Source organism: Schistocerca gregaria, chromosome 8 (assembly GCF_023897955.1).
Source record: "Schistocerca gregaria isolate iqSchGreg1 chromosome 8, iqSchGreg1.2, whole genome shotgun sequence".
NCBI classification, from domain to species: domain Eukaryota; kingdom Metazoa; phylum Arthropoda; class Insecta; order Orthoptera; family Acrididae; genus Schistocerca; species Schistocerca gregaria.
Window position 1 is genome coordinate 28,798,590 of NC_064927.1, and position 21,324 is coordinate 28,819,913.

Consider the following 21,324-nt stretch of genomic DNA (forward strand, 5'->3'; position numbering starts at 1 on the left):
ACAGTCACCATGCGCACTTTCCTCCACGGGAGTAATGTCTCATACAATCTACGCTTTGATCGTTCCCTGGAAGACCAGTAGTAGTTTCCGATGCACATCTGGAGGCTTTCTGTTCTCTGTGGACTATCAGAGTGTTGATGAAACACAGAAATTGCATCGGGATTGTATACAATAGACACTATGCGCACTTTCCGCCATGGGAGTAATGTCTCAGACAGTCTACGCTTTGATCGTTCCCTGGAAGACCAGTAGTAGTTTCCGATGCACATCTGGTGGCATTCTGTAATGTGTAGACTATCAGAGTGTTGATGAAACACAGTAATTGCATCGGGATTGAATACCACAGTCAACATGCGCACATTCCTCCATAAAAGTAAGGTCTCAAACAGTCCTCGCTTTGATCTTTCCCTGGAAGACCAGTAGTAGTTTCCGATGCACATCTAGAGGCTTTCTGTACTCTGTGGACTATCAGAGTGTTGATGAAACACAGAAATTGAATCGGTATTGAATACAACAGTCTCCATGCGCAGTTTCCGCCATGGGAGTTATGTCTCAAACAGTCTACGCTTTGATCGTTCCCTGGGAGACCAGTAGTAGTTACCGATGCACATCTGGAGGCATTCTGTAGTCTGTGGACTATCAGAGTGTTGATGGAACACAGAAATTGCATCGAGATTGAATACAACAGTCACCATGCGCTCTTTCCTCCATGGGAGTAATTCTCAAACAGTCTATGCTTTGATCGTTCACTGTAAGACCAGTAGTAGTTTCCGATGCACATCTCTAGGCATTCTGTAATCTGTGGACTATTACAGTGTTGATGAAACACAGAAATTGAATCGGGATTGAATACAACAGTCACCATGCGCACATTCCTCCATGGGAGTAATGTCTCAAACAGTATACGCTTTGATCGTTCCGTGGAAGACCAGTAGTAGTTTCCGATGCACATCTGGAGCCATTCTGTAATTTGTTGACTATGAGAGTGTTGATGAAACACAGAAATTGCATCGGGATTGAATACAACAGTCACCATGCGCACTTTCCTCCAATGGGGGTAATTCTCAAACAGTCTATGCTTTGATCTTTCCCTGGAAGACTAGTAGTAGTTTCCGATGAACATCTGGAGGCACTCTATAATTTGTGGACTATCAGAGTGTTGATGAAACACAGAAATTGCATCGGGATTGAATACAACAGTCACCATGCGCACTTTCCGCCATGGGAGTAATGTCTCAGACAGTCTACGCTTTGATCGTTCCCTGGAAGACCAGTAGTAGTTTCCGATGCACATCTGGTGGCATTCTGTAATGTGTAGACTATCAGAGTGTTGATGAAACACAGTAATTGCATCGGGATTGAATACCACAGTCAACATGCGCACATTCCTCCATAAAAGTGAGGTCTCAAACAGTCCTCGCTTTGATCTTTCCTGGAAGACCAGTAGTAGTTTCCGATGCACATCTAGAGGCTTTCTGTACTCTGTGGACTATCAGAGTGTTGATGAAACACAGAAATTGCATCGGGATTGAATACAATAGTCACTATGCGCACTGTCCGCCACGGGAGTAATGTCTCAGACAGTCTACGCTTTGATCTTTCCCTGGAAGACCACTAGTAGTTTCTGATGCACATCTGGTGGCATTCTGTAATGTGTAGACTATCAGAGTGTTGATGAAACACAGTAATTCTATCGGGATTAAATACAACAGTCACCATGCGCACTTTCCTCCATGGGAGTAATGTCTCTAACAGTCTACGCTTTGCTCGTTCCCTGGAAGACCAGTAGTAGTTTCCGATGCACATCTGGAGGCTTTCTGTTCTTTGTGGACTATCAGAGTGTTGATGAAACACAGAAATTGCATCGGGATTGAATACAACACTCACCATGCGCACTTTTCTCCATGGGAGTAATTCTCAAACAGTCTATGCTTTGATCGTTCCCTGTAAGACCAGTAGTAGTTTCCGATGCACATCTCGAGGCATTCTGTTATCTGTGGACTATTAGAGTGTTGATGAAACACAGATATTGCATCGGGATTGAATACAACAGTCACCATGCGCACATTCCTCCATAAAAGTAAGATCTCAAACAGTCTACGCTTTGATCGTTCCCTGGAAGACCAGTAGTAGTTTCCGATGAACATCTGGAGGCATTCTGTAATTTGTCGACTATCAGAGTGTTGACCAAACACAGAAATTGCATCGGGATTGAATGCAACAGTCACCATGCGCACTTTCCTCCACGGGAGTAATGTCTCAAACAATCTACGCTTTGATCGTTCCCTGGCAGACCAGTAGTAGTTTCCGATGCACATCTGGTGGCATTCTGTAATGTGCAGACTATCAGAGTGTTGATGAAACACAGTAATTGCATCGGGATTGAATACAACAGTCACCATGCGCACTTTCCTCCATGGGAGTAATGTCTCTAACAGGCTACGCTTTGATTTTTCCCTGCAACACCAGTGGTAGTTTCCGATGAACATCTGGTGGCATTCTGTAATCTGTGGCCTATCAGAGTGTTGATGAAACACAGAAATTGCATCGGGACTGAATACAACAGTCACCATGCGCACTTTCCTCCATGGGAGTAATTCTCATACAGTCTATGATTTGATCGTTCCCTCTAAGACCAGTAGTAGTTTCCGATGCACATCTCGAGGCACTCTGTAATCTGTGGTCTATTAGAGTTTTGATGAAACACAGTAATTGCATCGGGATTGAATACAACAGTCACCATGCGCACTTTTCTCCATGGGAGTAATGTCTCTAACAGGCTACGCTTTGATCTTTCCCTGGAAGACCAGTGGTAGTTTCCGATGAACATCTGGTGGCATTCTGTAATCTGTGGTTTATCAGAGTGTTAATGAAACACAGAAATTGCATCGGGATTGAATACAACAGTCACCATGCGCACTTTCCTCAACGGGAGTAATGTCTCAAACAATCTACGCTTTGATCGTTCCCAGGCAGACGAGTAGTAGTTTCCGATGCACATCTGGTGGCATTCTCTAATGTGCAGACTATCAGAGTGTTGATGAAACACAGTAATTGCATCGGGATTGAATACAACAGTCACCATGCGCACTTTCCTCCATGGGAGTAATGTCTCTAACAGGCTACGCTTCGATCTTTCCCTGGATGACCAGTGGTAGTTTCCGATGAACATCTGGTGGCATTCTGTAATCTGTGGCCTATCAGAGTGTTAATGAAACACAGAAATTGCATCGGGATTGAATACAACAGTCACCATGAGCACTTTCCTCCATAAAAGTAAGGTCTCAAACAGTCTACGCTTGGATCGTTCCCTGGAAGACCAGTGGTAGTTTCCGATGCACATCTGGTGGCATTCTGTAATGTGCAGACTATCAGAGTGTTGATGAAACACAGTAATTGCATCATGATTGAATACAACAGTCACCATGTGCACTTTCCTCCATGGGAGTAATGTCTCTAACAGGCTACGCTTTGATCTTTCCCTGGAAGACCAGTGGTAGTTTCCGATGAACATCTGGTGGAATTCTGTAATCTGTGGCCTATCAGAGTGTTAATGAAACACAGAAATTGCATCGGGATTGAATGTAACAGTCACCATGCGCACATTCCTCCGTAAAAGTAAGGTCTCAAACAGTCTATGCTTTGATCTTTCCCTGGAAGACCAGTAGTAGTTTTCGATGAACATCTGGAGGCATTCTATAATTTGTGGACTATCAGAGTGTTGATGAAACACAAAAATTGCATCGGCATTGAATGAAACAGTCACCATGCGCACTTTCCTCCATGGGAGTAATGTCTCAAACAGTATACGCTTTGATCGTTCCGTGGAAGACCAGTAGTAGTTTCCGATGCACATCTGGAGGCATTCTGTAGTCTGTGGACTATAAGAGTGTTGATGAAACACAGATATTGCATCGGGATTGAATACAACAGTCACCATGCGCACATTCCTCCATGGGAGTAATGTCTCAAACATTATACGCTTTGATCGTTCCCTGTAAGACCAGTAGTAGTTTCCGATGCACATCTGTAGGCATTCTGTAATCTGTGGACTATCAGAGTGTTGATGAAACACAGAAATTGCATCGGGATTGAATACAATAGTCACTATGCGCACTTTCCGCCACGGGAGTAATGCCTCAGACAGTCTACGCTTTGATCTTTCCCTGGAAGACCTGTAGTAGTTTCCGATGCACATCTGGAGGTATTCTGTAATTTGTGGACTATTAGAGTGTTGATGAAACACAGATATTGCATCGGGATTGAATACAAGAGTCACCATGCGCACATTCCTCCATAAAAGTAAGGTCTCAAACAGTCTACGCTTTGATCGTTCCCTGGAAGACCAGTAGTAGTTTCCGATGAATATATGGAGGCATTCTGTAATTTGTGGACTATCAGAGTGTTGACCAAACACAGAAATTGCATCGGGATTGAATGCAACAGTCACCATGCGCACTTTCCTCCACGGGAGTAATCTATAAAACAATCTACGTTTTGATCGTTCCCTGGCAGACCAGAAGTAGTTTCCGATGCACATCTGGTGGCATTCTGTAATGTGCAGACTATCAGAGTGTTAATGAAACACAGTAATTGCATCGGGATTGAATACAACAGTCACCATGCGCACTTTCCTCCATGGGAGTAATGTCTCTAACAGGCTACGCTTTGATCTTTCCCTGGAAGACCAGTGGTAGTTTCCGATGAACATCTGGTGGCATTCTGTAATCTGTGGCCTATCAGAGTGTTGATGAAACACAGAAATTGCATCGGGATTGAATACAACAGTCTCCATGCGCAGTTTCCGCCATGGGTGTTATGTCTCAAACAGTCTACGCTTTGATCGTTCCCTGGGAGACCAGTAGTAGTTTCCGATGCACATCTGAAGGCACTCTGTAGTCTGTGGACTATCAGAGTGTTGATGAAACACAGAAATTGCTTCGGGATTGAATACAACAGTCACCATGCGCACTTTCCTCCATGGGAGTAATTCTCAAACAGTCGATGATTTGATCGTTCCCTGTAAGACCAGTAGTAGTTTCCGATGCACATCTCGAGGCATTCTGTAATCTGTGGACTATTACAGTGTTGATGAAACACAGAAATTGCATCGGGATTGAATACAACAGTCACCATGCGCACATTCCTTCATAAAAGTAATGTCTCAAACGGTCTACGCTTTCTATCGTTCCCTGGAAGACCAGTAGTAGTTTCCGATGAACAACTGGAGGCATTCTGTAATTTGTGGACTATCAGAGTGTTGATGAAACAGAGAAATTGCATCGGGATTGAATACAACAGTCACCATGCGCACTTTCCTCCAATGGGAGTAATTCTCAAACAGTCTATGCTTTGATCTTTCCCTGAAAGACCAGTAGTAGTTTCCGATGAACATCTGGAGGCATTATGTAGTCTGTGGACTATAAGAGTGTTGATGAAACACAGATATTGCATCGGGATTGAATGTAACAGTCACCATGCGCACATTCCTCCGTAAAAGTAAGGTCTCAAACAGTCTACGCTTTGATCGTTCCCTGGAAGACCAGTAGTAGTTTCCGATGAACATCTGGAGGCATTCTGTAATTTGTGGACTATCAGAGTGTTCATGAAACACAGAAATTGCATCGGGATTGAATACAACAGTCACCATGCGCACTTTCCTCCAATGGGAGTAATTCTCAAACAGTCTATGCTTTGATCTTTCCCTGGAAGACCAGTAGTAGTTTTCGATGAACATCTGGAGGCATTCTATAATTTGTGGACTATCAGAGTGTTGATGAAACACAAAAATTGCATCGGCATTGAATAAAACAGTCACCATGCGCACTTTCCTCCATGGGAGTAATGTCTCAAACAGTATACGCTTTGATCGTTCCCTGGAAGACCAGTAGTAGTTTCCGATGCACATCTGGAGGCATTCTGTAGTCTGTGGACTATAAGAGTGTTGATGAAACACAGATATTGCATCGGGATTGAATACAACAGTCACCATGCGCACATTCCTCCATGGGAGTAATGTCTCAAACATTATACGCTTTGATCGTTCCCTGTAAGACCAGTAGTAGTTTCCGATGCACATCTGTAGGCATTCTGTAATCTGTGGACTATCAGAGTGTTGATGAAACACAGAAATTGCATCGGGATTGAATACAATTGTCACTATGCGCACTTTCCGCCACAGGAGTAATGCCTCAGACAGTCTACGCTTTGATCTTTCCCTGGAAGACCTGTAGTAGTTTCCGATGCACATCTGGAGGTATTCTGTAATTTGTGGACTATTAGAGTGTTGATGAAACACAGATATTGCATCGGGATTGAATACAACAGTCACCATGCGCACATTCCTCCATAAAAGTAAGGTCTCAAACAGTCTACGCTTTGATCGTTCCCTGGAAGACCAGTAGTAGTTTCCGATGAACATATGGAGGCATTCTGTAATTTGTGGACTATCAGAGTGTTGACCAAACACAGAAATTGCATCGGGATTGAATGCAACAGTCACCATGCGCACTTTCCTCCACGGGAGTAATCTCTAAAACAATCTACGCTTTGATCGTTCCCTGGCAGACCAGTAGTAGTTTCGGATGCACATCTGGTGGCATTCTGTAATGTGCAGACTATCAGAGTGTTAATGAAACACAGTAATTGCATCGGGATTGAATACAACAGTCACCATGCGCACTTTCCTCCATGGGAGTAATGTCTCTAACAGGCTACGCTTTGATCTTTCCCTAGAAGACCAGTGGTAGTTTCCGATGAACATCTGGTGCATTCTGTAATCTGTGGCCTATCAGAGTGTTGATGAAACACAGAAATTGCATCGGGATTGAATACAACAGTCTCCATGCGCAGTTTCCGCCATGGGTGTTATGTCTCAAACAGTCTACGCTTTGATCGTTCCCTGGGAGACCAGTAGTAGTTTCCGATGCACATATGAAGGCATTCTGTAGTCTGTGGACTATCAGAGTGTTGATGAAACACAGAAATTGCATCGGGATTGAATACAACAGTCACCATGCGCACTTTCCTCCATGGGAGTAATTCTCAAACAGTCTATGATTTGATCGTTCCCTGTAAGACCAGTAGTAGTTTCCGATGCACATCTCGAGGCATTCTGTAATCTGTGGACTATTACAGTGTTGATGAAACACAGAAATTGCATCGGGATTGAATATAACAGTCACCATGCGCACATTCCTCCATAAAAGTAATGTCTCATACAGTCTACGCTTTCTATCGTTCCCTGGAAGACCAGTAGTAGTTTCCGATGAACATCTGGAGGCATTCTGTAATTTGTGGACTATCAGAGTGTTGATGAAACAGAGAAATTGCATCGGGATTGAATACAACAGTCAGCATGCGCACTTTCCTCCAATGGGAGTAATTCTCAAACAGTCTATGCTTTGATCTTTCCCTGGAAGACCAGTAGTAGTTTCCGATGAACATCTGGAGGCATTATGTAGTCTGTGGACTATAAGAGTGTTTATGAAACACAGATATTGCATCGGGATTGAATACAACAGTCACTATGCGCACTTTCCCAATTGTGAGTAATGTCTCTAACAGTCTACGATTTGATCGTTCCCTGGAACACCAGTAGTAGTTTCCGATGCACATCTGGAGGCTTTCTGTACTCTGTGGACTATCAGAGTGTTGATGAAACTCAGTAATTGCATCGGGATTGAATACAACAGTCACCTTGCGCACTTTCCTCCATGAGAGTAATGTCTCTAACAGTCTACGCTTTCATCGTTCCCTGGAAGACCAGTAGTAGTTTCCGATGCACATCTGAAGGCATTCTGTAATCTGTGGACTATCAGAGTGTTGATGAAACACAGAAATTGCATCGGGATCGATTACAATAGTCACTATGCGCACTTTCCGCCATGGGAGTAATGTCTCAGACAGACTACGCTTTTATCTTTCATTGGAAGACCAGTAGTAGTTTCCGATGCACATCTGGAGGCATTCTGTAATTTGTGGACTATCAGAGTGTATGATGAAACACAGAAATTGCATCGGGATTGAATAAAACAGTCACCAGGCGCACTTTCCTCCATGGGAGTAATGTCTCAAACAGTTTACGCTTTGATCGTTCCCTGGAAGACCACTAGTAGTTTCTGATGCACGTCTGGTGGCATTCTGTAATGTGTAGACTATCAGAGTGTTGATGAAACACAGTAATTCTATCGGGATTAAATACAACAGTCACCATGCGCACTTTCCTCCATGGGAGTAATGTCTCTAACAGTCTACGCTTTGCTCGTTCCCTGGAAGACCAGTAGTAGTTTCCGATGCACATCTGGTGGCATTCTGTAATGTGCAGACTATCAGAGTGTTGATGAAACACAGTAATTGCATCATGATTGAATACAACAGTCACCATGCGCACTTTCCTCCATGGGAGTGATGTCTCTAACAGGCTACGCTTTGATCTTTCCCTGGAAGACCAGTGGTAGTTTCCGATGAACATCTGGTGGAATTCTGTAATCTGTGGCCTATCAGAGTGTTAATGAAACACAGAAATTGCATCGGGATTGACTGTAACAGTCACCATGCGCACATTCCTCCGTAAAAGTAAGGTCTCAAACAGTCTACGCTTTGATCGTTCCCTGGAAGACCAGTAGTAGTTTCCGATGAACATCTGGAGGCATTCTGTAATTTGTGGACTATCAGAGTGTTGATGAAACACAGAAATTGCATCGGGATTGAATACAACAGTCACCATGCGCACTTTCCTCCAATGGGAGTAATTCTCAAACAGTCTATGCTTTGATCTTTCCCTGGAAGACCAGTAGTTGTTTTCGATGAACATCTGGAGGCATTCTATAATTTATGGTCTATCAGAGTGTTGATGAAACACAAAAATTGCATCGGCATTGAATAAAACAGTCACCATGCGCACTTTCCTCCATGGGAGTAATGTCTCAAACAGTATACGCTTTGATCGTTCCGTGGAAGACCAGTAGTAGTTTCCGATGCACATCTGGAGGCATTCTGTGGTCTGTGGACTATAAGAGTGTTGATGAAACACAGATATTGCATCGGGATTGAATACAACAGTCACCATGCGCACATTCCTCCATGGGAGTAATGTCTCAAACATTATACGCTTTGATCGTTCCCTGTAAGACCAGTAGTAGTTTCCGATGCACATCTGTAGGCATTCTGTAATCTGTGGACTATCAGAGTGTTGATGAAACACAGAAATTGCATCGGGATTGAATACAATAGTCACTATGCGCACTTTCCGCCACGGGAGTAATGCCTCAGACAGTCTACGCTTTGATCTTTCCCTGGAAGACCTGTAGTAGTTTCCGATGCACATCTGGAGGTATTCTGTAATTTGTGGACTATTAGAGTGTTGATGAAACACAGATATTGCATCGGGATTGATAACAACAGTCACCATGCGCACATTCCTCCATAAAAGTAAGGTCTCAAACAGTCTACGCTTTGATCGTTCCCTGGAAGACCAGTAGTAGTTTCCGATGAACATATGGAGGCATTCAGTAATTTGTGGACTATCAGAGTGTTGACCAAACACAGAAATTGCATCGGTATTGAATGCAACAGTCACCATGCGCACTTTCCTCCACGGGAGTAATCTCTAAAACAATCTACGTTTTGATCGTTCCCTGGCAGACCAGTAGTAGTTTCCGATGCACATCTGGTGGCATTCTGTAATGTGCAGACTATCAGAGTGTTGATGAAACACAGTAATTGCATCGGGATTGAATACAACAGTCACCATGCGCACTTTCCTCCATGGGAGTAATGTCTCTAACAGGCTACGCTTTGATCTTTCCCTGGAAGACCAGTGGTAGTTTCCGATTAACATCTGGTGGCATTCTGTAATCTGTGGCCTATCAGAGTGTTGATGAAACACAGAAATTGCATCGGGATTGAATACAACAGTCTCCATGCGCAGTTTCCGCCATGGGTGTTATGTCTCAAACAGTCTACGCTTTGATCGTTCCCTGGGAGACCAGTAGTAGTTTCCGATGCACATCTGAAGGCATTCTGTAGTCTGTGGACTATCAGAGTGTTGATGAAACACAGATATTGCATCGGGATTGAATACAACAGTCACCATGCGCACTTTCCTCCATGGGAGTAATTCTCAAACAATCTATGATTTGATCGTTCCCTGTAAGACCAGTAGTAGTTTCCGATGCACATCTCGAGGCATTCTGTAATCTGTGGACTATTACAGTGTTGATGAAACACAGAAATTGCATCGGGATTGAATACAACAGTCACCATGCGCACATTCCTTCATAAAAGTAATGTCTCAAACAGTCTACGCTTTCTATCGTTCCCTGGAAGACCAGTAGTAGTTTCCGATGAACATCTGGAGGCATTCTGTAATTTGTGGACTATCAGAGTGTTGATGAAACAGAGAAATTGCATCGGGATTGAATACAACAGTCACCATGCGCACTTTCCTCCAATGGGAGTAATTCTCAAACAGTCTATGCTTTGATCTTTCCCTGGAAGACCAGTAGTAGTTTCCGATGAACATCTGGAGGCATTATGTAGCCTGTGGACTATAAGAGTGATGATGAAACACAGATATTGCATCGGCATTGAATACAACAGTCACCATGCGCACTTTCCTAATTGGGAGTAATGTCTCTAACAGTCTACGATTTGATCGTTCCCTGGAACACCAGTAGTAGTTTCCGATGCACATCTGGAGGCTTTCTGTACTCTGTGGACTATCAGAGTGTTGATGAAACTCAGTAATTGCATCGGGATTGAATACAACAGTCACCTTGCGCACTTTCCTCCATGAGAGTAATGTCTCTAACAGTCTACGCTTTCATCGTTCCCTGGAAGACCAGTAGTAGTATACGATGAACATCTGGAGGCTTTCTGTACTCTGTGGACTGTCGGAGTGTTCATGAAACAAATAAATTGCATCGGGATTGAATACAACAGTCTCCATGCGCACTTTCCTCCATGGCAGTAATTTTCAAACTGTCTATGCTTTGATCGTTCCCTGTAAGACCAGTAGTAGTTTCCGATGCACATCTGAAGGCATTCTGTAATCTGTGGACTATCAGAGTGTTGATGAAACACAGAAATTGCATCGGGATTGAATACAATAGTCACTATGCGCACTTTCCGCCATGGGAGTAATGTCTCAGACAGACTACGCTTTGATCTTTCATTGGAAGACCAGTAGTAGTTTCCGATGCACATCTGGAGGCATTCTGTAATTTGTGGACTGTCAGAGTGTATGATGAAACACAGAAATTGCATCGGGATTGAATAAAACAGTCACCAGGCGCACTTTCCTCCATGGGAGTAATGTCTCAAACAGTCTACGCTTTGATCGTTCCCTGGAAGACCACTAGTAGTTTCAGATGCACGACTGGTGGAATTCTGTAATGTGTAGACTATCAGAGTGTTGATGAAACACAGTAATTCTATCGGGATTAAATACAACAGTCACCATGCGCACTTTCCTCCATGGGAGTAATGTCTCTAACAGTCTACGCTTTGCTCGTTCCCTGGAAGACCAGTAGTAGTTTCCGATGCACATCTGGAGGCTTTCTGTTCTCTGAGGACTATCAGAGTGTTGATGAAACACAGAAATTGCATCGGGATTGAATACAACAGTCACCATGCGCAGTTTCCTCCATGGGAGTAATGTCTCAAACAGTCAACGCTTTGATCGTTCCCTGGAAGACCAGTAGTAGTTTCCGATGCACATCTGAAGGCATTCTGTAATCTGTGGACTATCAGAGTGTTGATGAAACACAGATATTGCATCGGGACTGAATACAATAGTCACCATGCGCACTTTCCGCCATGGGAGTTATGTCTGCAACAGGCTACGCTTTGATCGTTCCCAGGAAGACCAGTAGCAGTTTGCGATGCACATCTGGAAGCATTCTGTAATGTGTAGACTATCAGAGTGTTGATGAAACACAGTAATTCAATCGGGATTAAATACAACAGTCACCATGCGCACTTTCCTCCATGGGAGTAATGTCTCTAACAGTCTACGGTTTGCTCGTTCCCTGGAAGACCAGTAGTAGTATACGATGAACATCTGGAGGCTTTCTGTACTCTGTGGACTGTCGGAGTGTTCATGAAACAAATAAATTGCATCGGGATTGAATACAACAGTCTCCATGCGCACTTTCCTCCATGGTAGTAATTTTCAAACTGTCTATGCTTTGATCGTTCCCTGTAAGACCAGTAGTAGTTTCCGATGCACATCTGAAGGCATTCTGTAATCTGTGGACTATCAGAGTGTTGATGAAACACAGAAATTGCATCGGGATTGAATACAATAGTCACTATGCGCACTTTCCGCCATGGGAGTAATGTCTCAGACAGACTACGCTTTGATCTTTCATTGGAAGACCAGTAGTAGTTTCCGATGCACACCTGGAGGCATTCTGTAATTTGTGGACTGTCAGAGTGTATGATGAAACACAGAAATTGCATCGGGATTGAATAAAACAGTCACCAGGCGCACTTTCCTCCATGGGAGTAATGTCTCAAACAGTCTACGCTTTGATCGTTCCCTGGAAGACCACTAGTAGTTTCTGATGCACGTCTGGTGGAATTCTGTAATGTGTAGACTATCAGAGTGTTGATGAAACACAGTAATTCTATCGGGATTAAATACAACAGTCACCATGCGCACTTTCCTCCATGGGAGTAATGTCTCTAACAGTCTACGCTTTGCTCGTTCCCTGGAAGACCAGTAGTAGTTTCCGATGCACATCTGGAGGCTTTCTGTTCTCTGAGGACTATCAGAGTGTTGATGAAACACAGAAATTGCATCGGGATTGAATACAACAGTCACCATGCGCAGTTTCCTCCATGGGAGTAATGTCTCAAACAGTCAACGCTTTGATCGTTCCCTGGAAGACCAGTAGTAGTTTCCGATGCACATCTGAAGGCATTCTGTAATCTGTGGACTATCAGAGTGTTGATGAAACACAGATATTGCATCGGGACTGAATACAATAGTCACCATGCGCACTTTCCGCCATGGGAGTTATGTCTCCAACAGTCTACGCTTTGATCGTTCCCAGGAAGACCAGTAGCAGTTTCCGATGCACATCTGGAAGCATTCTGTAATGTGTAGACTATCAGAGTGTTGATGAAACACAGTAATTGCATCGGGATTGAATACAACAGTCACCATGCGCACTTTCTTCCATGGGAGTAATGTTTCTAACAGTCTACGCTTTGATCGTTCCCTGGAAGACCAGTAGTAGTTTCCGATGCTCATCTGGAGGCTTTCTGTACTCTGTGGATTATCAGAGTGTTGATGAAACAAAGATATTGCATCTTGATTGAATACAACAGTCTCCATGCGCAGTTTCCTCCATGGGAGTAATGTCTCAAACAGTCTACGCTGTGATCGTTCCCTGGTAGACCAGTAGTAGTTTCAATTGCACATCTGGAGGCATTCTGTAATCTGTGGACTATCAGAGTGTTGATGAAACACAGAAATTGCATCGTGATTGAATACAACAGTCACCATGCGCACTTTACTAAATGGGAATAAGGTCCCTAACAGTCTACGCTTTGATCGGTCCCTGGAAGACCAGTAGTAGTTTCCGATGCACATATGGAGGCTTTCCGTAATCTGTGGACTATTAGAGTGTTGATGAAACACAGAAATTGCATCGGGATTGAATACAACAGTCAACATGCGCAATTTCCTCCATGGGAGTAATGTTTCAAAGAGTTTACGCTTTGATCGTTCCCTGGAAGACCAGTAGCAGATTCCGATGCACATGTGGAGGCATTCTGTAATCTGTGGAGTATCAGAGTGTTGATGAAACACAGAAATTGCATCGGGATTGAATACAAGAGTCTCCATGCGCAGTTTCCTCCATGGGAGTAATGTCTCAAACAGTCTACGCTTCGATCGTCCCCTGGAAGGCCAGTAGAGGTTTACGATGAACATCTGGAGGCATTCTGTAATCTGTGGACTATCAGAATGTTGATGAAACACAGAAATTGCATCGGGATTGAATACAACAGTCACCATGCGCACTTTCCTCCATGGGAGTAATTCTCAAACAGTCTATGCTTTGATCGTACCCTGTAAGACAAGTAGTAGCTTCCGATGCACATCTGGAGGCATTCTGTTGACTATTAGAGTGTTGATGAAACACAGAAATTGCATCGGGATTGAATATAATAGTCACTATGCGCACTTTCCGCCATGGGAGTAATGTCTCAGACAGTCTACGCTTTGATCTTTCCCTGGAAGACCAGTAGTAGTTTCCGATGCACATCTGGAGGCATTCTGTAATTTGTGGACTATCAGAGTGTTGATGAAACTCAGAAATTGCATCGGGATTGAATACAACAGTCAACAGGCGCACTTTCCTCCATGGGAGTAATGTCTCAAACAGTCTATGCTTTGATCGTTCCCTGGAAGACCACTAGTAGTTTCTGATGCACATCTGGTGGCATTCTGTAATGTGTAGACTATCAGAGTGTTGATGAAACACAGTAATTCCATCGGGATTAAATACAACAGTCACCATGCGCACTTTTCTCCATGGGAGTAATGTCTCTAACGGTCTACGCTTTGATCGTTCCCTGGAAGACCAGTAGTAGTTTCCGATGAGCATCTGGAGGCATTCTGTAATTTGTGGACTATCAGAGTGTTGACGAAACACAGAAATTGCATCGGGATTGAATACAACAGTCACCATGCGCACTTTCCTCCACGGGAGTAATGTCTCAAACAATCTACGCTTTGATCGTTCCCTGGCAGACCAGTAGTAGTTTCCGATGCACATCTGGTGGCATTCTGTAATGTGCAGACTATCAGAGTGTTGATGAAACACAGTAATTGCATCGGGATTGAATACCACAGTAACCATGCGCACTGTCCTCCATGGGAGTAATGTCTCTAACAGGCTACGCTTTGATCTCTCCCTGGAAGACCAGTGGTAGTTTCTGATGAACATCTGGAGGCATTCTGTAATTTGTGGACTATCAGAGTGTATGATGAAACACAGAAATTGCATCGGGATTGAATAAAACAGTCACCAGGCGCACTTTCCTCCATGGGAGTAATGTCTCAAACAGTCTACGCTTTGATCGTTCCCTGGAAGACCACTAGTAGTTTCTGATGCACATCTGGTGGCATTCTGTAATGTGTAGACTATCAGAGTGTTGATGAAACACAGTAAATCTATCGGGATTAAATACAACAGTCACCATGCGCACTTTCCTCCATGGGAGTAATGTCTCTAACAGTCTACGCTTTGCTCGTTTCCTGGAAGACCAGTAGTAGTTTCCGATGCACATCTGGAGGCTTTCTGTTCTCTGTGGACTATCAGAGTGTTGATGAAACACAGTAATTCTATCGGGATTAAATACAACAATCATCATGCGCACTTTCCGCCATGGGAGTAATGTCTCTTACAGTCTACGCTTTGCTCGTTCCCTGGAAGCTCAGTAGTAGTTTCCGATGCACATCTGAAGGCATTCTGTAATCTGTGGACTATCAGAGTGTTGATGAAACACAGAAATTGCATCGGGATTGAATACAATAGACTCCATGCGCACTTTCCGCCATAGGAGTAATGTCTCAAACAGTCTACGCATTGATCGTTCACTGGAAGACCAGTAGTAGTTTCTGATGCACATCTGATAGGATTCTGTAATGTGTAGACTATCAGAGTGTTGATGAAACACAGTAATTCTGTCGGGATTAAATACAACAGTCACCATGCACACTTTCCTCCATGGGAGTAATGTCTCTTACAGTCTACGCTTTGCTCGTTCCCTGGAAGCTCAGTAGTAGTTTCCGATGCACATCTGGAGGCATTCTGTAATTTGTGGAGTATCAGAGTGTTGACCAAACACAGAAATTGCATCGGGATTGAATGCAACAGTCACCATGCGCACTTTCCTCCACGGGAGTAATGTCTCAAACAATCTACGCTTTGATCGTTCCCTGGCAGACCAGTAGTAGTTTCCGATGCACATCTGGTGGCATTCTGTAATGTGCAGACTATCAGAGTGTTGATGAAACACAGTAATTGCATCGGGATTGAATACCACAGTCACCATGCGCACTTTCCTCCATGGGAGTAATGTCTCTAACAGGCTACGCTTTGATCTTTCCCTGGAAGACCAGTGGTAGTTTCCGATGAACATCTTGTGGCATTCTGTAATCTGTTTCCTATCAGAGTGTTAATGAAACACAGAAATTGCATCGGGATCGAATACAACAGTCACCATGCGCACTTTCCTCCATGGGAGTAATTCTCAAACAGTCTATGATTTGATCGTTCCCTCTAAGACCAGTAGTAGTTTCAGATGCACATCTCGAGGCATTCTGTAATCTGTGGTCTATTAGAGTTTTCATGAAACACAGATATTGCATCAGGATTGAATACAACAGTCACCATGCGCACATTCCTCCATAAAAGTAAGGTCTCAAACAGTCTACGCTTTGATCGTTCCCTGGAAGACCAGTAGTAGTTTCCGATGAACATCTGGAGGCATTCTGTAATTTGTGGACCATCAGAGTGTTGACGAAACACAGAAATTGCATCGGGATTGAATACAACAGTCACCATGCGCACTTTCCTCCACGGGAGTAATGTCTCAAACAATCTACGCTTTGATCGTTCCCTGGCAGACCAGTAGTTGTTTCCGATGCACATCTGGTGGCATTCTGTAATGTGCAGACTATCAGAGTGTTGATGAAACACAGTTATTGCATCGGGATTGAATACCACAGTCACCATGCGCACTTTCCTCCATGGGAGTAATGTCTCTAACAGGGTACGCTTTGATCTTTCCCTGGAAGACCAGTGGTAGTTTCCGATGAACATCTGGTGGCATTCTGTAATCTGTGGCCTATCAGAGTGTTAATGAAACACAGAAATTGCATCGCGATCGAATACAACAGTCACCATGCGCACTTTCCTCCATGGGAGTAATTCTCAAACAGTCTATGCTTTGATCGTTCCCTCTAAGACCAGTAGTAGTTTCAGATGCACATCTCGAGGCATTCTGTAATCTGTGGTCTATTAGAGTTTTGATGAAACACAGATATTGCATCGGGATTGAATACAACAGTCACCATGCGCACATTCCTCCATAAAAGTAAGGTCTCAAACAGTCTACGCTTTGATCGTTCCCTGGATGACCAGTAGTAGTTTCCGATGAACATCTGGAGGCATTCTGTAATTTGTGGACTATCAGAGTGTTGATGAAACACAGAAATTGCATCGGGATTGAATACAACAGTCACCATGGGCACTTTCCTCCAATGGGAGTAATTCTCAAACAGTCTATGCTTTGATCTTTCCCTGGAAGACCAGTAGTAGTTTCCGATGCACATCTGGAGGCATTCTGTATTCTGTGGACTAAAAGAGTGTTGATGAAACACAGATATTGCATCGGGATTGAATACAACAGTCACCATGCGTACCTTCCTCATTGAGAGTAATGTCTCTAACAGTCTACGATTTGATCGTTCCCTGGAACACCAGTAGTAATTTCCGATGCACATCTGGAGGCTTTCTGTACTCTGTGGACTATCAGGGTGTTGATGAAACTCAGTAATTGCATCGGGATTGAATACAACAGTCACCATGCGCACTTTCCTCCATGGGAGTATTGTCTCTAACAGTCTATGCTTTGATCGTTCCCTGGAAGACCAGTAGTAGTTTACGATGAAAATCTGGAGGCTTTCTGTACTCTGTGGACTATCGGAGTGTTCATGAAACAAATAAATTGCATCGGGATTGAATACAACAGTCTCCATGCGCACTTTCCTCCATGGGAGTAATTCTCAAACAGTCTACTCATTGATCGTTCCCTGTAAGACCAGTAGTAGTTTCCAATGCACATCTGAAGGCATTCTGTAAACTGTGGACTATCAGAGTGTTGATGAAACACAGAAATTGCATCGGGATTGAATGCAATAGTCACTATGCGCACTTCCCCCATGGGAGTAATGTCTTAGACAGTCTACGCTTTGATCTTTCCCTGGAAGACCAGTAGTTATTTTCCGATGCACATCTGGAGGCATTCTGTAATTTGGGGACTATCAGAGTGTATGATGAAACACAGATATTGCATCGGGATTTAATACAGGAGTCACCAGGCGCACTTTCCTCCATGGGAGTAATGTCTCAAACAGTCTACGCTTTGATCGTTCCCTGGAAGACCACTAGTAGTTTCTGATGCACATCTGGTGGCATTCTGTAATGTGTAGACTATCAGAGTGTTGATGAAACACAGTACATCTATCGGGATTAAATACAACATTCACCATGCGCACTTTCTTCCATGGGAGTAATGTCTCTAACAGTCTACGCTTTGCTCGTTCCCTGGAAGACCAGTAGTAGTTTCCGATGCACATCTGGAGGCTTTCTGTTCTCTGTGGACTATCAGAGTGTTGATGAAACACAGAAATTGCATCGGGATTGAATACAACAGTCACCATGCGCACTTTCCTCCATGGGAGTAATGTCTCAAACAGTCAACGCTTTGATCGTTCCCTGGAAGACCAATAGTAGTTTCCGATGCACATCTGAAGGCATTCTGTAATCTGTGGACTATCAGAGTGTTGATGAAACACAGAAATTGCATCGGGATTGAATACAATAGTCACCATGCGCACTTTCCGCCATGGGAGTAATGTCTCCAACAGTCTACGCTTTGATCGTTCCCTGGAAGTCCAGTAGTAAATCCCATTGCACATCTGGAGGCATTCTGTAATCTGTGGACTATCAGAGTGTTGATGAAACACAGAAATTGCATCGGGATTGAATACAACAGTCACCATGCGTACTATCCTCCATGCGAGTAAGATCTAAAACAGCCTAGGCTTTGATCGTTCCCTGGAAGACCATAGTAGTTATTGATGCATATCTGAAGAACTTCTGTAATCTGTGGACTATCAGAGTGTTGATGAAACACAGTAATTGCATCGGGATTAATACAACAGTCACCATGCGCACTTTCCTCCATGGGAGTAGTGTCACTAACAGTCTACGCTTTGATCGTTCCCTGGAAGACCAGTAGTAGTTTCAATTGCACATCTCCAGGCATTCTGCAATCTGTGGACTACCAGAGTGTTGATGAAACACCGAAATTGCATCGGGATTGAATACAACAGTTACCATGCGCAATTTACTAAATGGGAATAGTGTCTCTAACAGTCTACGCTTTGATCGTTCCCTGGAAGACCAGTAGTAGTTTCCGATGCACATATGGAGGCTTTCCGTAATCTGTGGACTATCAGAGTGTTGTTGAAACACAGAAATTGCATCGGGATTGAATACAACAGTCACCATGCGCACATTCCTCCATAGAAGTAATGTCTCAACAGTCTATGCTTTGATCGTTCCCTGGATGACAAGTAGTAGTTTCCGATGCACATCTGGAGGCATTTTGTAATCTGTGGAATATCAGAGTGTTGATGAAACACAGAAATTGCATCGGGATTGAATACAACAGTCACCATGCGCACTTTCCTCCATGGGAGTAATGTATCAAACAGTCTACGCTTTGATCGTTCCCTGGAAGACCAGTAGTAGTTTCCGATGCACATCTGGAGGCATTTTGTAATCTGTGGAATATCAGAGTGTTGATGAAACACAGAAATTGCATCGGGATTGAATACAACAGTCACCATGCGCACTTTACTCCATGGGAGTAATGTATCAAACAGTCTACGCTTTGATCGTTCCCTGGAAGACCAGTAGTAGTTTCCGATGCACATCTGGTGGCATTCTGTAATCTGTGGAGTATCAGAGTGTTGATGAAACACAGAAATTGCATCGGGATTGAATACAAGAGTCTCCATGCGCAGTTTCCTCCATGGGAGTAATGTCTCAAACAGTCTACGCTTTGATCGTTCCCTGGGAGACCAGTAGAGGTTTACGATGAACATCTGGAGGCATTCTGTAATCTGTGGACTATCAGAATGTTAATGAAACACAGAAATTGCATCGGGCTTGAATACAACAGTCACCATGCGCACTTCCCTCCATGGGAGTAATTCTCAAACAGTCAACGCTTTGATCGTTCCCTGGAAGACCAGTAGTAGTTTCCGATGCACATCTGGTTGCATTCTGTAATCTGTGGACTATCAGAGTGTTGATGAAACACAGAAATTGCATCGGGAATGAATACAACAGACACCATGCGCAGTTTACTCCATGGGAGTAATGTATCCAACAGTCTACGCTTTGATCGTTCCCTGGAAGACCAGTAGTAGTTTCCGATGCACATCTGGAGGCATTCTGTAATCTGTGGAGTATCAGAGTGTTGATGAAACACAGAAATTGCATCGGGATTGAATACAAGAGTCTCCATGCGCAGTTTCCTCCATGGGAGTAATGTCTCAAACAGTCAACGCTTTGATCGTTCCCTGGAAGACCATAGTAGTTATTGATGCATATCTGAAGAAATTCTGTAATCTGTGGACTACCAGAGTGTTGATGAAACACAGTAATTGCATCGGGATTGAATACAACAGTCACCATGCGCACTTTCCTCCATGGGAGTAATGTCTCTAACAGTCTACGCTTTGATCGTTCCCGGGAAGACCAGTAGTAGTTTCAGATGCACATCTGGAGGCTTTCTGTACTCTGTGGACTATCAGAGTGTTGATGAAACACAGAAATTGCATCTTGATTGAATACAACAGTCTCCATGCGCAGATCCTCCATGGGAGTAATGTCTCAAACAGTCTACGCTTTGATCGTTCCCTGGAAGACCAGTAGTAGTTTCAATTGCACATCTGGAGGCATTCTGTAATCTGTGGACTACCAGAGTGTTGATGAAACACAGAAATTGCATCGGGATTGAATACAACAGTCACCATGCACAATTTACTAAATGGGAATAATGTCTCTAACAGTCTACGCTTTGATCGTTCCCTGGAAGACCAGTAGTAGTTTCCGATGCACATATGGAGGCTTTCCGTAATCTGTGGACTATCAGACTGTTGTTGAAACACAGAAATTGCATCGGGATTGAATACAACAGTCACCATGCGCACATTCCTCCATAAAAGTAATGTCTCAACAGTCTATGCTTTGATCGTCCCCTGGAAGGCCAGTAGTAGTTTCCGATGCACATCTGGAGGCATTTTGTAATCTGCGGAATATCAGAGTGTTGATTAAACACAGAAATTGCATCGGGATTGAATACAACTGTCACCATGCGCACTTTCCTCCATGGGAGTAATGTATCAAACAGTCTACGCTTTGATCGTTCCCTGGAAGACCAGTAGTAGTTTCCGATGCACATCTGGAGGCATTTTGTAATCTGTGGAATATCAGAGTGTTGATG